General features: G+C 34.7%; 1 protein-coding gene across 20 annotated transcripts in view; it reads right to left on the bottom strand.

Annotated features, from left to right (window-relative positions):
* LOC105430125 (CUGBP Elav-like family member 1-A) overlaps positions 1-15,874 on the bottom strand; it is a 460,379-nt gene that overhangs the window by 363,538 nt on the left and 80,967 nt on the right. For 16 of the 20 annotated variants that reach the window (XR_016139481.1, XR_016139480.1, XM_089078037.1 and 13 more), the window contains exon 1: positions 14,905-15,851. The exons of 1 other annotated variant lie outside the window; for it this stretch is intronic. The gene's annotated coding sequence lies outside the window, so the exon portion shown is untranslated. Of the gene's footprint in view, positions 1-14,904; positions 15,852-15,874 lie in introns of those variants that run through there. 3 more of the 20 variants (XM_089078053.1, XM_089078055.1, XM_089078056.1) reach the window with 1 other exon arrangement.

The raw sequence follows: 15,874 nt of genomic DNA, 5'->3' as shown, positions 1-15,874 counted from the left end.
TGGAACGTATTGAGAGCAACAGGACCGAGCGTGGCGAGTACAAACGAGTACATACGTGTTTATATGTCGAATATACCGCAAGGCGGACTACCGTATCCCGTGGAGAGTTGTAACGCTGGATTGCACGGGCATCTCTGTACGTTCATACGTACGCATACAGAAACGTGGAAGTGGGTGAAGAGGTATTTTATTACGATGCAGCAGATAATGATAAGCTGAATGTGCTCCATTCTCCCCGCGTGCGTGGCGGCGGCGTGGGCGGCCATTACGCGAATATCCACCGAATGTCCACCGAATGTCCACTGCGAGACAGTGAACTATACGCCGCCGCTCGATATGGGGAATCATGGGGAAATGCGCATAAACTTGTGCGTAAACATCTCAAAACTATCGTCCTATTTCCTCCATAACATATAATCAACTTTGTATCTTGAAAAAAATATTAGACAACATTGGACATTGGTTGCGAGTATGAGCCCGAAACAAAGGTGAAATTGCGTATTAAAAATGCAAAAAATATCGTATTCCTCGTATTTCACTTTCACTTGAATGCTTACGTCAATATGATCACTATCGAGAGAGAAATATAAAAGATATTTAATGTAAAATTTTAGAGAGCTAAAGCAAAGTCTCTTAGTGTATCTCTTAGTTTAATTTTCGCTTCGAGAGCTTTGTTTTTCGAGCATGAATAAGGAATACAATGTTTACGATATAATTTAGTGGATATTATATACAAAATAATATTACTCGGCATACGTGTAAACGTGACTATGCATTCGCGAGCATATGCATCTTTATATAGTAAACAATTATTATTTCCGTTTTAACATTTTACAAGTCGTTCGTTATTTCTCGATCAACAGCAACATACAAAGCAAACACGTTTTGCATTTAGATTTGCATTTCAAATCAATTCGCGAGAATGTCTTTTCTCACTATTCCAAGCTAAGTATGAAAAATGATTCCTATAATAATCATATTCATGCAATAATATAAAGCAGATACAGTACTTTTTAAATTAAAAGTTAGTACTTTTTAATTAAAGTTAAAGGAGATAGAAATGCAATAACGATAACAGAATGACATTTATATTTTCAGACAAACACGACTAATAGAAAAGTTACATCGTCGCTTTCAGGAGCAAGCGCATCTTTCATGTATATATTTAAAATTTTCATTTTATTTAAGTAAACGGAATAAGTTGATCATTTTTTTTGTTCACTGGCATATGTATATTTATCATATTTTCCCGCTACATTTATTCACTTGATACAATTAATTTAAATACTCTCACGCTTTGCACCAGTAAATGTAATTTACTTTGTAATCCCTTCTCTTTGCGGACTTTTGTGCTAATAAAATAATTTGTTCCGAAAATATTTACATTTGGATTTTATTTCATCACATACAGTTGACATTACCGAAGAAAGCGTAATGAAAAACGAAACTCGACATTGTGTTATCCAGTGTGAGCTGCACGGATAACGAAGCGGTATGACACTTGTTCGTTACACACTCTCATATTAGCTGCACGAGTCAAAGAGATGATCCCACATGTGCTTACATGTGCTCTGTTGATGATCTCAAACAAAAGTTTGAAAATCAATGGAGAAAAAGTTACTAAAAAAAAAAAAAAATGCTGCATTGGCATACATCAACATTTTGTTGTGCATATCACAGATACTTTATATATTTGGTATGTGACATAAAGATAAAAAATAAAATTAAAATATTTATATGTAACAAAAAATATACTTTACATTTGGTACATAACGAAGTTTATTATTATTATTATTATCAAACCAAAATGAGAGACAATTTTAATAAAAGAATATCAAGTAAAAGATATCTGCTATTTAAATAAATTTATATAATTATAGTATGCTAATTATCGTTATAATAAAATTTATTAATATCTTCATTATTTATTATATATTTTTAGCAATTTAATGTAAAAAATGTTGACATTAAAATTAGACAATTATTAATATATGTATAAAGAAATTATTTAAAATAAACTTAAATAAAATTATTAATCATTTAGTAATAATTACAATATTGCAAATTAATTATTCTCTTTGCGTCATGTGCGACACTAAGAAGAAATGATATCGTAAATATATATAAAATAAGAATTTATATTACGTGAAATATAAAATGTCACTAAATAGAATTTAAGAAAAATGGAAAGTGATTCGATAGAATTTGATTTATTCGAGTGCTTCTTTTTCTGTTTTGTCTTTTTGATTCGAATTTGATTCAAATAGAAATGTTATTGCAGCTTGCCGATGATTTTGAACATTCTCCCACGTTGCATTCAGAGCAGAAGCAATGGTCTGTGGCAAATGCGAAACTCGTGGTTGCACGTACATCGGTGATTAGGTTAACGTGAACACGAACTCTTTTTTTTTTCCTGTCTACGTACGCAACATTGTTTGAAAAAGTTTCTATTACACTCTCAAAACTAGTGTTGTTTTTTTTTTTCAAAGTTTTTTACGAACATTGATGACCACAGTTCCCTTCAAATATTAAAGATCGTGAACCAATACTCGGGATAATAGTATTTTTAGAAACTATAATATCACGACGACACAATGTAACGATACTTTTAAGGATACATTTCAATCGTATATTGTTAAATCTCTCTAAAAGAAATTCAATAATTCTATTAATTTTCAGCAGACAGAATAAAAAAGTAAATATAAATATACCGAATACCAAATATTCATTGTATATAAATATGATGTAATATATGTATTAGAATTGAACATAATACACGATTTTTATATCGTATAATAGCATATGTTTAACAAATAAATGTTTTTTCAACGTTTTTAACTTTTTAAATGTATTTCAAATGCCATTTTTAAAACTTTTTACTTTTTACGTTTTTTAATCTTCTTGTTATAAATGTATAATATTTCTTACAGCACAGATTTTCAAGATCCTAAAGACAGAGGATGTCCTAAGGATGTCCCTCAGATAAAGTATGGGGGGATATACATTCAACAAACACACATTAATATAAGAAACGTATTAAAACTCATAAATATTATACAATGTAAGAAATATATGTATTAGATAAAGATATATATATATATATATATATATTATATATATTATATAAACTAAATTATATTATATATAATTGATAGATATGTTCGATTTTATACACTGTATTTATAAACTTATTTATAAATGTACCATAAATGTACAATTTGATATGAGAAATGTATAAAAATCCATAAGTACTGTATGTGTGAAAACCTATTAGATAGATGTATATAATCGAATGTTTTTTTTTTTATACATTGTATAAGTATGAGTGATCTGTGAATTTTTATACGGTTTTTATTTTAATTCGTGTATACTGGAATTAGATCCAATAGATGACGTTTCTTCTTGTAATTAAAAATAACTGTCAAATATATCTCGGACACAAGCATATTTGATCGCGAATACGTTTTTAAAAAAAATCTTTTATATGTTATTCTTTTCAAAAAAATAAGTAACAAAAACAAAAGTGAAGTAAAATGTTTCCAAGAAACGCAGATTGATAAGAAAATATTGACGTAAAAATTATGATGTAATTATAGTGTACTCTATGGTATAAAAAAATGTAATTATAAATACGCAATACACACACACAAATAAAAATAGTATTTACAAGTTGCATATATAAAGTGATATGAATCGCGGACACGTCTATATATTATATAATTTATTTAATATACAAATGTATCTAATATATTTTTTATATGTTTTGTGTGAATGGTTCTATGAGTTTTTATACCAATCTGTGTTTATTGAGTAATATCTTAGATTAATTTAGTACATTAATATGTTTCATTCAGTATAATTAGTTATGTCATTAATTTTTAACCGACTTAAATAAAATACACCGTTAATTATGCATGTGGTAAGAGACGTGTATATGTTTATGCATTATTTATATATGTTTATTTTATTTATGCAAAGTAAAGCAGGAATACAGAGAAAGTATATGCAATTATATTACGAAATTTGCATGACATGAGTGTTATTTAAGCAAAGACAGTAGACAGAATAGAACAAAGAATCGCTAATGTTATCATTATTATATAATTAATAATCAGAAAACCAGGAAAAATGAAACGTTAAATATACCTTGTTTATACTGGAAAAATAATAAATCGATCAATTACATGTAAATAGTAATGTAATACAATAATTTATTACCGACGTTAAATCAAGCGTTAAATATATACTAGCAAATTGTTGTAACAGATATTTGTTTCCATTTCTTCCTATTCGCCGCCCATAAAAACGGCCTGTGTATTTTTGTGATAAGCCCCTAAATACGTGCGCCGGTTATCCACTTTCGAACGAATTCTGTCCCACTTTGCGCGACCTACAGAAATTCATTGTTGTAACTTTAATCACGGACCGTCGTGGAAATTTCGCTTCGCCGCTACATCTCATAAAATGAATTTCTGTGCGACGCATTCTGTCGCGAAAGAGAAAGCGCAGTGCAGAATTTGCAAACCATGGCGGAGCTGCTCAAGCCGCTCGACTTCGAGCTACGTTAGCATTTTCGCGTAAGAAGTGCTTGCGCGTGGATGTAATCGAACACCAACGCGGGAAGTACGTGGTTATATTCGCAGTAACTGTCGATAGCTGCAACATTTGATACAAAAACGATTTTATGACTGCTCATATTCCGACTACTAACTTTCTGCAAATCTGCCGGAAAGATGCAGATATATAAAACGTTTAAAATAGATTGAATTTTAAACTGACATGTACCTTATTCATTTTTCTGTCAATCGTCCGTCAGCGGTGAAATATATATATATATATATATATATATATATCAGATTGATCGCTTACTGTTGTTATTATCATATATGCAAATCCAAAGTAAATCGAAAATAATAAAAATATTTCGAGTTTAAAAAACAGGCAGAAATGTACGGAATATACAATGTTACAGAATACAATGCCATATTTAGATTTAAAAAAGGTTAGTCTCATTAAAAAATGTAGAAAACATCGAACGGACTTTCATGGCGGATTTGTTGGTAGGAAATTCTCTGTTAAACCGGCAGCAAACGCTACCGCGAATTGTATTTTCGCGAATGAGAATTAAAGTTGAGGGTGGCGGAGCGAAATTAGTAACTACGGCTTCGCCTTCCGACACGAAACGACGTAATGAGCGCTTTCGCGTGGGAAACAAAGGGCGAGAGAGAGAGAGAGAGAGAGAGAGAGAGAGAGAGAGAGAAAGAGAGAGTAATGGGGGCTTCGGTTTCGAGGAAGGGAAAAACTAGACTGCGCGAAGCGAAGCGAGCGGGAGGGTGGAAAAAAGAGAGGAGCGGGAAAAACTCCCTAACCCCCCCCCCAAAAAACCCTCTCACCACGCTCCGCAATCTCTTCCCGAACGCTTCTTCGTCGCGGCGACGTAAGCACTTTCGCGTGGGAAGAGAGAAGTGGTTTCGCTCGCGTACGTAGCCAGACATCGGCAGCCGCATTCACCGCTCTCACAGATAGACCGCGAAGCCCTGCCGCCGTGTTGCTTGTCGCAGGCGGTAGGTAGGCACCGTTGCATTTTTCAGCACGGCTCGGCACTTTCCGCACCTTCCGTCCTGTGATCTTTCGCCAAAATTATTTCACCGCGTGACAAACGCGTGATCTACACTTTCCTTGCGTGCTGCCTCCGTCATATTACGATATATCCAATATCTAGATTAATTGGAGGATGACCGGTGTAAAAAAAAATTATGAACAGATATGAATGTAGGATTGTTGAAAACAAATTAGATTAGAACGGTACGGTAGTGACAGACCAAAACCTTCAATATAAGAGGAAGTGTGTTCGTATATAAAATATATTTTAATCGTAATTAAATTGTATGGCAATACGTCATGCGGTTTGGAAAGTGGAAATTGTCGCAGTGGCAGGCACTCTTGCATTTTTCAGCACTTTTCAGCGCACTTCGTCCTGTGATCTTTGCTAAAATCTTTACCGCTCAAGTGTGATTATCGTTGCGTGTTGCTTCCATCATTATGCATACCAATATCTAGATTAATTAAAGTTGGGAGATGATCCGTTGTGAGGATACACAGATATGAATAGATTATAATACACACATTAAATTAGAATAATACGAACAGATCGAGATGAAACCTCGAATATAAGAGAAAGTATTAATATTCATATGTTGAAATGAATTTTAATCGTAATTAAATTGTATGGCAACACATACAGTTTAAATTTGAAATTGTTTTAAATAATTTACCCTCGGGTCTTGCATCTTTATTTCTAATGTTAAATGCAAGTATAGTTTAATTATTTATCACATGCATTTTGATATCTGCCCTAATAACAATTTTTTTTGTAAGGACATATATAGATATATATAATTCTATACGAAATATATTTATATATATATGCTTCATATTAGATTCTTTCTTTTGTAAGATTTCTGGTTTGGTATAAGAAAAATAATAGTAATAACTAAAAAAAAGATATGAAAAATAATTAAAAGAATAATTTCGCATTATTTCTTTTACAAAAAGTAAAGTTTGAAGAAATGAAAAAAATTGCTCATATGTATTTACGATTAAAAGTATAAAACATATTTCGTATATTTATATTTATTTTATATATTTATGTATATTTACATATATTTTTGCATAAAAAATTTTTTACTGGGTGTTTATATATCATATTTTTTTTTGGAATAATATCTGAAAATACTGAGATAAAAATTTAACTATAATTTAATAACGCGCGAGCAGCGAATACGTTTTTTTCCAAATACTGTTATCTAAATCTTAATGAATTGTAAAAAATTCTATAGCCAGTAAATCATAAATCTTGTTTAAAGACATATGAACACACAAACAGGAGAAGCGGTGGTTACGTTCTACGCTATGATTTTAAAAAAACCCCCCGTTGAAAAGGCACAAGATAAAGATGCCTTGCTTTACGTACGATAAAAAAAACATTTACGTGCTCGAATTCCGCCCACGATGCTGTTTACGAGAATACGTAGCCGCATTGTGTTACGTTCTGACGAGGATATTATGGACGCCATGCTGTATGCTCATAATAATTATCGAACGCAACGTACGACGGTATAGACAGTTTTTGCAATATCACATACCAAATATAGTTAAACAAAATCATGTACATAAATGACAAATTACATAAATTTAAATATAAGAGAAAAACCGCAATTAATAATTAGCCTCCATTTAAACGTGAAGTTTTAACACATTTATGGGCAATTTATAATATCAAGGGGAAATATTTGAGAAATTATTATCATATACGAGATTTATATGTTTTTAACAGATGTAAAGATGTATTGATGCATTTTATATTTTGGGACATGTTTTATACTTTGTTAATGTGCGATGCTAAGTGGACGCAACACGCAATGAAATAAAGAAGATAAATAATAAGATAAAGATAAATAAATAACGAGAAATAAACTCGATCTTTTATCTCGGTGAGCTCTCGCAGGTATCCCATTGCAGGGATAACGAAAGATACGAGACGTCCCTGCGAAAATTATATATACGTATATTTCTCAGTTATACGTGTAAGAAAATGATATAGTGTGTGGTTTGATAAACCGTACAGATGATAATCTTGTTCGAAATATGTTTATAGATAATTAGCTGAAGAGAGATATATCTCGCTAGTAGTTCACTGCTATGGTAATAAATAAAAAAAAAAAAAAAAAAAAAAAATAAAAAAAAGGATGAATTGTTATATAAATGTCAGACGAAAAAAATCTGATTTAATACGCTATATTTAACATCCGATGTGCCGTTTAAAATACGATCAATATTAAAAATTTTCTTTTCCATTTTTTTAATCTCTGTTACATGTACTTATATAACATTTTTAACTCTTGCGTTAATTATTATTGCGTTTAATCACCTAAACCTAACGCAAAGTAAAGATTTTATATTCTACGAAGAAGATAAAGTTATTTCGTGATTCTTAGAATCAGCTCTTCAATTAGCCGTATGTTTCGGTACGTCAAAAATAATTTCCGTGACGTCCGACACACACACATATTTGTAACAAATTCCTGGATAGGAATCGTGTAAAAGCGCAAAACCAGCATGGCGAACGCGAACGCAAACGCTGAACGAGCGAATGCGTTGTAATCAACTAGCGACGTAGTAGATTGGCTGTCTCGCAAAAATTGCGGCTATCCGAAATTCCGAGATTAAAACCGGGGGAACGGCTGAAAAACTGTCGGAATCGCGAAAATACAGTATGCGTCGCCGGACGGTGCCGCGGATTATTTCCAATCAAAACGAATCGTTTTAAATCCCGAATAAACCAATCGCGGATCCGCGCGTTCTATCCGCGATGTTCGAAAATGAAGGCATCAATCGCGGTGTTTGCCGTCCGGCGAAACTAATTAATTAATTCCTCGTCGTAACTCTTCTCTTATCAGCCCCGAATGAGATCTAAACTGAGTTTTTGCCAGTTAGCAGTGATCTGCATTCGTGGGACCTTAGTCTTGTCGTCAAAACGTCATTAAACTTCAGTTATGTGCGGCACACTGAGCAATCATGGTTTCACCATTTACGATTCGAAATTAAATTTGCTCCGTAAGTGATGGTAATGTGTATTCATCTCCAAAAGAATGATAGCAATCTATGTTTCGTCTATTATTTTTGGCTATTTGGAAATAAAAAATAAAATATTCTTTTTTCACTCGAAATAATTCGAATCGCATCTTAATAAATATCTGAATATAAAAATCTTCTCGCAAAGTGTGTGTGTGTGTGTGTGTGTGTGTGTGTGTGTGTGTGTTTTGGAAGATATATTAAAAAAATCTGCACTCTAACATGTTACACTCTAAGATGTTATATTTTTTTCTAATAGCACACATATAATTTATTAATAGATATACCTAGCTCTCTCTCTCTCTCCTCTCTCATACGTTAATTAATAAATAAATTGATATTTACGTAAAGCCTCCAATGCTTTGATGATACTTATATAGTTGACATGTCAATATCTTTCATGTAATCTTAAAACTTTAATTTATTTTTCTTTAATTTTTATCTTATTTTGTTAGTATAAACTCACGCACGTATGCACAATGACACACGCGCGATTGGCAAGCATACAGAAGCTGATTTTTAAATAGCGTTCTTGTTTTTTCAAGTGCAAAGAGTATAAATAGAGCGCGTATACAGATGTTGCCTACGTAAGCATTCTGATACGCATGCAGGAGAAATTGTGATCTTTTTCAAGGTGCGTTTTATTTGCATTCTAGCGATCAAACCAATTGCGTATCCATTTGATTTCCCATATGCAAGTGCCCCGTGTTCGCGAATCTTCGATTCGATCGCTTCATACTTTAAAACTGGATTCTTGCCAAACGCGTACGCGGCCGACAACGTTTTACGAGTCACATTACATTTGCGTGTGAATAACACTTTAACATACTAGAGCACGATCGCAGAAGTAAGAAACAAAAGGAAGCGCATGCTACTAGAGCACTACTAATTACTACGTATACATTATATTAGCATGTATATAATTTTGATTTAATTTCATTTAATTTATATCATTTTGTTTCGGCAAAAGCTAATACGGTTTTTTTTTTATCTTTTTGTATAGGAAATATTCCATAGAAATGTATACTGTATATTGGATAAATCAATACATCAAAAATAAATAATTGATTTGCCGTTTGATTGATAAGATTACTTGTAACTAATTTTATAAATGCTTTGTTATATATAATATTTGTCATTTATAACTTGAAATTTCAATTGGAACTTTCTGGATTTAGTTTCTCGTAGCACAGACAAAAATAATTTGTCACCGATCAAACATTCGATTGAAGTACATATATGTATATATTTCATGTGTGTGTGTGTGTGTGTGTGTGTGTGTGTGTGTGTGTGTGTGTGTGTGTGTGTGTGTGTACATATGTATATGCATGTTTCAAAATTAAATTGACCTATCCTTGCAGCTTTGACCTGCATAATAATGTCGTTTGTCGCTGTCGCAATAAAATATATTCGTACTTCTTTTTTTTACTTATATGACACTGAGTTAATAATATCACAAAACTATTACAGTACTCATTTGTTAGACATTATTGTATCTGCTGGAAAAAAAAATAAAATGCTAAAGTTACCGACGTTTAATATAAAAGTAAACAAATTTGTCTCATTCATCTTTGCTTTTAAAATTCCAAATTACAATAATGGAAAATGAAGCTTCAGTTACCACATAAAATGTTGTATATAACAAATAAATGTAAATTGTAGTACAAATTGGAAAAAGCTTATCACAATCTCTTTTCTATAACAACACTAAACTGTTCTAATATATATATATATATTGTATCATAAAAAGCTAATGATATAATAATATTGATATAAATATCTAGCAACACAGCGAGAGATAGTTTAAGATAAAAAAAACCACTTTATCGCTGTAGAAATTTAACGGGTTCTGTAAGAAATCGATGGGAACGGATCACTTTTCACGACACTGTAACCGGGTCGGTTGGTCTAAACTTTGCGAGCGTTAACAAGACGACGGTGGTGATGGGATAGTTTCGCGACTTTATGTTACGTAAACTTATTCCGGGTTTTCTTTCGGGGAGGTCGGTAAATTCAAGCGCCTAATTATAGAGGTGCTAGAGAGAACGCCTTTAACGCCTCCACCGCCCGCTTGCTTCTTCCCACGAGGAGCTCTGGCGGTGGTGTAAAGGGCGCTGAAGGAGGCACTTGGCTCACCACGAACTAAGAAGTTTCAATTTCCGAACATAGTCGCGATAGTGTTATTAATGCAATTAAGCAGGATTTCCTTCACACGATACTAGACTTTGTTGTCGGCTACACCGATGGAAAGTAACCAAGTGAGCATTGCCACGTTTCAACCTACTGTCAATGTTATTGAAATAAAAATAGTTTTTAAAAAAATAAAAAACGTCAGCGAAATTTTTTTATATTCGAACTACATTTCAATAAATTTGTAATTCTAGTTCAGAAACTGTATATTACAGTTAGAAAAACGTTAAAAATTATTTTGAATATCTATATAAAAAAATTTAGAAAAATGTTAAAAATTATTAACAAAAATTACAAAAATTTAATTACAAAAATAAAAAAATGTTTTCATTCATCTTTGCTTTTAAAATTTCAAATTACAATAATTTAAAATGGAATTTTGGTTACATAAGATGTTTTGATGTAAGTGCTTGTCACAAGTGTGTATATATATATATATATATATATATATATATATATATATAAGAATGCAAGTTTACTTTTCCTTCATACATGTCAATAATCACAGCTTAATTGTTTTGAAATTGTTTATAAATTTACAAATTATAATATATATAAAATTTTTTCACTTAAATTTCCCATTAAAATTTATTAATATTCTGTTTTTTTTTTTTTGCCAAAGCTATATAAATTTTATTCTTGTTTATAATTGTAGATAAAACTGCAGATAAAATAAATGTGAATATATTTGTAATTAAATTCCACGAGCGTATGATGAATGCTAAATATATGGCTTTTAATTTATGATTGCATTTTATAATCGCATATCATGATCTAGTTCTTACTTCATAACAACATCAATAATATAGTTCGAAAAATATTTCACTTTTAACGATTTTCTAACTATAGCGCAGATAGAGATAGAAAGAGAGCATAAAGAAAAAAAAAAATTACTACTTCATAGAATCGGTATAAAAAATTGATTAACTTTTTTACTATAACTTGTGCATACGTTCAGTGCAACATCGGCTTTTTATAATGTCTTCTTGATCGCACACACTGCGATATATACATAATGTTAATTTAGACCTTGATTTCTGAATACGTACGATGCTTGTACATCGAGCGCTTGCTGGCTCGACATCGTGTATGATTTGCAAACTAACGATTATTTCTTCATACAAAGTAAAACTCGGATTTTCGCGAGGGGTAGAAGGGGGGGGGGGGAGGGGCCAGGACGTTGACACGGAAAGAGACAAGGACGACACCACTTGTTTTGGCGCCGTTTCGCTAATACCGTCGAGCCCGTACTCACCTCTTCGAGTTCGTGCTCCGTCTACAAAGTGGGAAAATAGTAGTGGCTTTGACGGGGCTCTCTTTCGAGCCGAGCTCGTCCGCCGAGATGCGGACCGCTTCTCAATTCGCGCCACAAACGCCGAGAACTTCCGCGAACGACAATTCGGTCTTCCACTTCGCCGTGTCGTTTCTCTCACTATCGGAAAGAAGGTGCCTAGCTGCGAGGTACAATACGCAGACAATGCCACACCGGCAAGCGTGGTGACTTGCCACGACTTTGGCACAAGCATCACGTGCTGCGATAAAGCAACGTGACCGGCCGAGACGCGAGGTCGGTCGACCTACAATGTGGTGAGAAAGTCTTTTTCGGAAGACTCGACAACACAACGTCGAATCGTCATCTCATGGATTTAATCCTTTCGATAGATGTAACTGTGACTACGATACGCATTGGCCATGTTCGAAAAGTACTTTCTTTTTTACAAAAAAAAAAAAAAAAAAAAAAATCCACAATATTTGATCAATCAATTTGGAGTTTATTATTATTTTAATAAAATTTTTAAGTTATAAGAATACAGTTTTGTATCATTTATTTTTGAGAAAAAAAATATATGGTTCAGTTTTATAAAAAATTATTGTTTATAACAAAATGTGATATGATAAAATAGATATAAATGAATGTAATATAAAATATATATATATATATATATATATAAAAAATGTAAATATAAATATAAGTATAAATATAATAAAATTATTATTCATAATGTCAGGTAATAAAAAAGTGTGAGTAAAAAATGCTAGTTTGCTAAATGTCTATTTAGGAAAATTAGAATATTTTCGTTAATCAAAAAAAAGATGGACTTAAATCATTGTAATACGACTATAAGTCGATATAATTGTAACCGGTGAGTGTATAGTTTGGTGTAACACGTGTACCATCTATAACCCGTGTTCAAGAGTTTCTATGGAACTTTGACTGCGGTTATCGACTGTTTAATATTTAACTAATAGTCGTAGATTCTAACTATTGTAGGTTTCTAACGATGACACAACGACACAACAAAAGCTTCCACGTCTTATTTATTTGTTGAACCTTTCGAGATATAGTTTTTAAAATTATAAAAGTCGTAAATCAAAATGAAATGATAAACCATTCTATATAATAATATATTCCTATTGTATAATCTATTCCATTTTCGCCATATTTATAAAACAACAGTCTTCCTATCGTCGCAAAACGTATTTTATACCACGCTCGTTTTTCACAAACGGCAGAGTTAAAATTAACTGATACTTAATTGATTAGCACATATCTTTTTATAGACATCAAATTAGAGACGGAGAGAGAGAGAGAGAGAGAGAGAGAGAGAGAGAGAGAGAGAGACGGAGAGAAGCAGTTAGAGTAGACTCCATCTTGTCTTTAACTGATGTTTACGGGAATGCGCGGCAGCTAGATTACCGAAATGTAAATTATGCCAGTTTCGAAACAAACGGCTTATAGACGCGCGTCCATCGCGAGACTCGGCGTGGCCGATTCATGAATGCGTCGCATTCATAATTCTAACATTGTCGACTGTGTGCCGCGCGTGACGAGGTCTAATGTAGCGTATAACGAAGTGAACGATCCAACGACGCAATCGATACGACTTTGAGTAACAACTAGCGAACGGCTCGTATCGACGGCTCGTATCGAGCAGAGAGAAGGTCAACGTCGACATTTGTGCGGAACAATTACCCGGCGTTCGCTATTAATAAGTATTATATAAACCAAAAGAAGATGCAGGCGACGCATCATTTCGAACGGAGTCAGAACGGGGGAGGGGAGGGGAGGGGAGGGGAGGGGAGGGGAGGGGGGAGGGGCCTTTGCAGCTTTGTGACGACTCGAAGCTGAAATAATAACAGGAACACGTGCAAAATGCCGTGTCTTTTCCATACGTGCCTCGTGAGGACGCTCAAGGACACCGTGCGTTGACAATCGATAAGAACAGTTTTTATTCAAGTTTCGTTCGAGCTCAACGCAAATTGCCAAGTTTGTCGAAGTGAAGTTTGAAAACAGAATGATGAGCTTAATCGTTGACGGTCGTGCGGACAAACTTAATTTTCGCGATCAATGATTTTTCATTGGCGGAAGAATTCAACGTTTCCTCTATTTTATTTAAACTTTTCCACGCGCAAAAACGCATTGTTCGATGATGTTCCAACATATATCGATGCGCATTATTGCGATCGATGTACTTTGTGAATAAAAAAGTGCAGATACTTTGCCGAAATATCGAGTTATCTAGCGTTAATTAATTTTCCCTATCGAAGAAAGCGATAATTCACTTTCGGAAAGGGGAAGACTCGATTTCCAATGTCAAAGTGAGGAAAAACAATAGCAATCAATACACGTATATGTACATTTGGAGTTTGTTCCCCCGACATTTCCATAGATTCACAATGGTGGTGCAGATTTGGAAATTCATACGAGACGAAGGGAATATACGACGATATGCCACTTTGAAGTCACATTATATACCGCAGCGTGAGCTAAACGCTGCTAAATGTCACGTGTCACGTACGAAACTGTTGGACGAAACTGTGGGAGAATGCGTGATGTAAAAGCCGTGTCGCACATTAACAAAGCGGAATATGGAATGTGAGAATTCGGACATGCCGAATAACTCGAAAACGCTTGCACATCTCTCCCGCCGCACAAGGTTTAGCCGAACAGCTGTTCGCAAGCTGCGCTTAACCTACGCGAATCAACTACGCGAACGACTTCAACCACGTTGTCAAACAACCTGTGTGTGTCCTCAAAAAAAAAAAAAAACGGTATGGACCTAACGGAGCTATACCTACCCAATAGTCATAATCCAAAGCTGCTTTTCACTGATAATCACTGGATCCTTTCCGGAAAAAAACACCGCTGCCTCCCCTTCGTGAGTTTCTCCGCGTACAGTTTCTCACTGGACAACTCTCACGTATCAACGGCACAAATCATCGTGCGATTGCGTTTAGAACAGGAATTCCGGCTGCTCTTAATCCTCCACGATGATTATCTCGCGGATCAATCTTGGGATCAATCGGTACTCGATTACTGTCGAGCTTGTACAAGTAGTACCAGCGTGTCCCTCCCTCGTGGGGAGGATGATTACGCAAACAGGATGATATCGCGCGACGAATCAACAGATACAGCTTCGTTCTTCAATTATCCTTTCATCGGGCTCGTTTCGGAAACGAGTCAGTCACGAGACGAAATCTGATGGGTCACTCGAACAGCCGTGCTCCTCCTCGAATTCTATGATTTGTACGATCGAAAGGTCGACCGCGGCACAAGTCAAGTTGTGTGCACGTCGAGAGAACACGGTGAGTACCTTTCGACAATTCTTCTCTTCGTGACGAGGCGACCGAGACACCTGGCAGTGCCAGTTGTGCTTTTCTTCGTCAGAGACCTCGATCGCGACACACACACAGGTGAAGTGAGTATCTCGCGAACCTCGTCGCCGGACAATTTTCACGGCCGCACGCGTCGACGATCTTGGAGTACCGGGGGACACTTGTTTAGCGCGGGGTAACCACCGGAAGAGGGGAGGGGCACACTTGCCGTGAACGTTGCGCACGGGGGAGGACCACCCTTCGCGATCGCTTCCGGTGACGCGAACAGGTGGGCACACGCTCGACAAGTCACGCCACGCGCGGAACACGCGAATCTCCGCGAGTTCCGTGATACCGACGTAGAATAGAATACGCACGCGTCGTCGCGACGGCTTGACGTCGACTGAGGTGGCCACGGGTACGGCGCCTCGCGCCTGTCCGTCCCTGTTTTGCC

The sequence above is a fragment of the Pogonomyrmex barbatus genome, unplaced genomic scaffold, assembly GCF_055798465.1.
Source record: "Pogonomyrmex barbatus isolate J1 unplaced genomic scaffold, ASM5579846v1 scaffold21, whole genome shotgun sequence".
In the NCBI taxonomy this organism is placed as follows: Eukaryota; Metazoa; Arthropoda; class Insecta; order Hymenoptera; family Formicidae; genus Pogonomyrmex; species Pogonomyrmex barbatus.
This window is presented reverse-complemented; position numbering and strand designations above follow the sequence as displayed.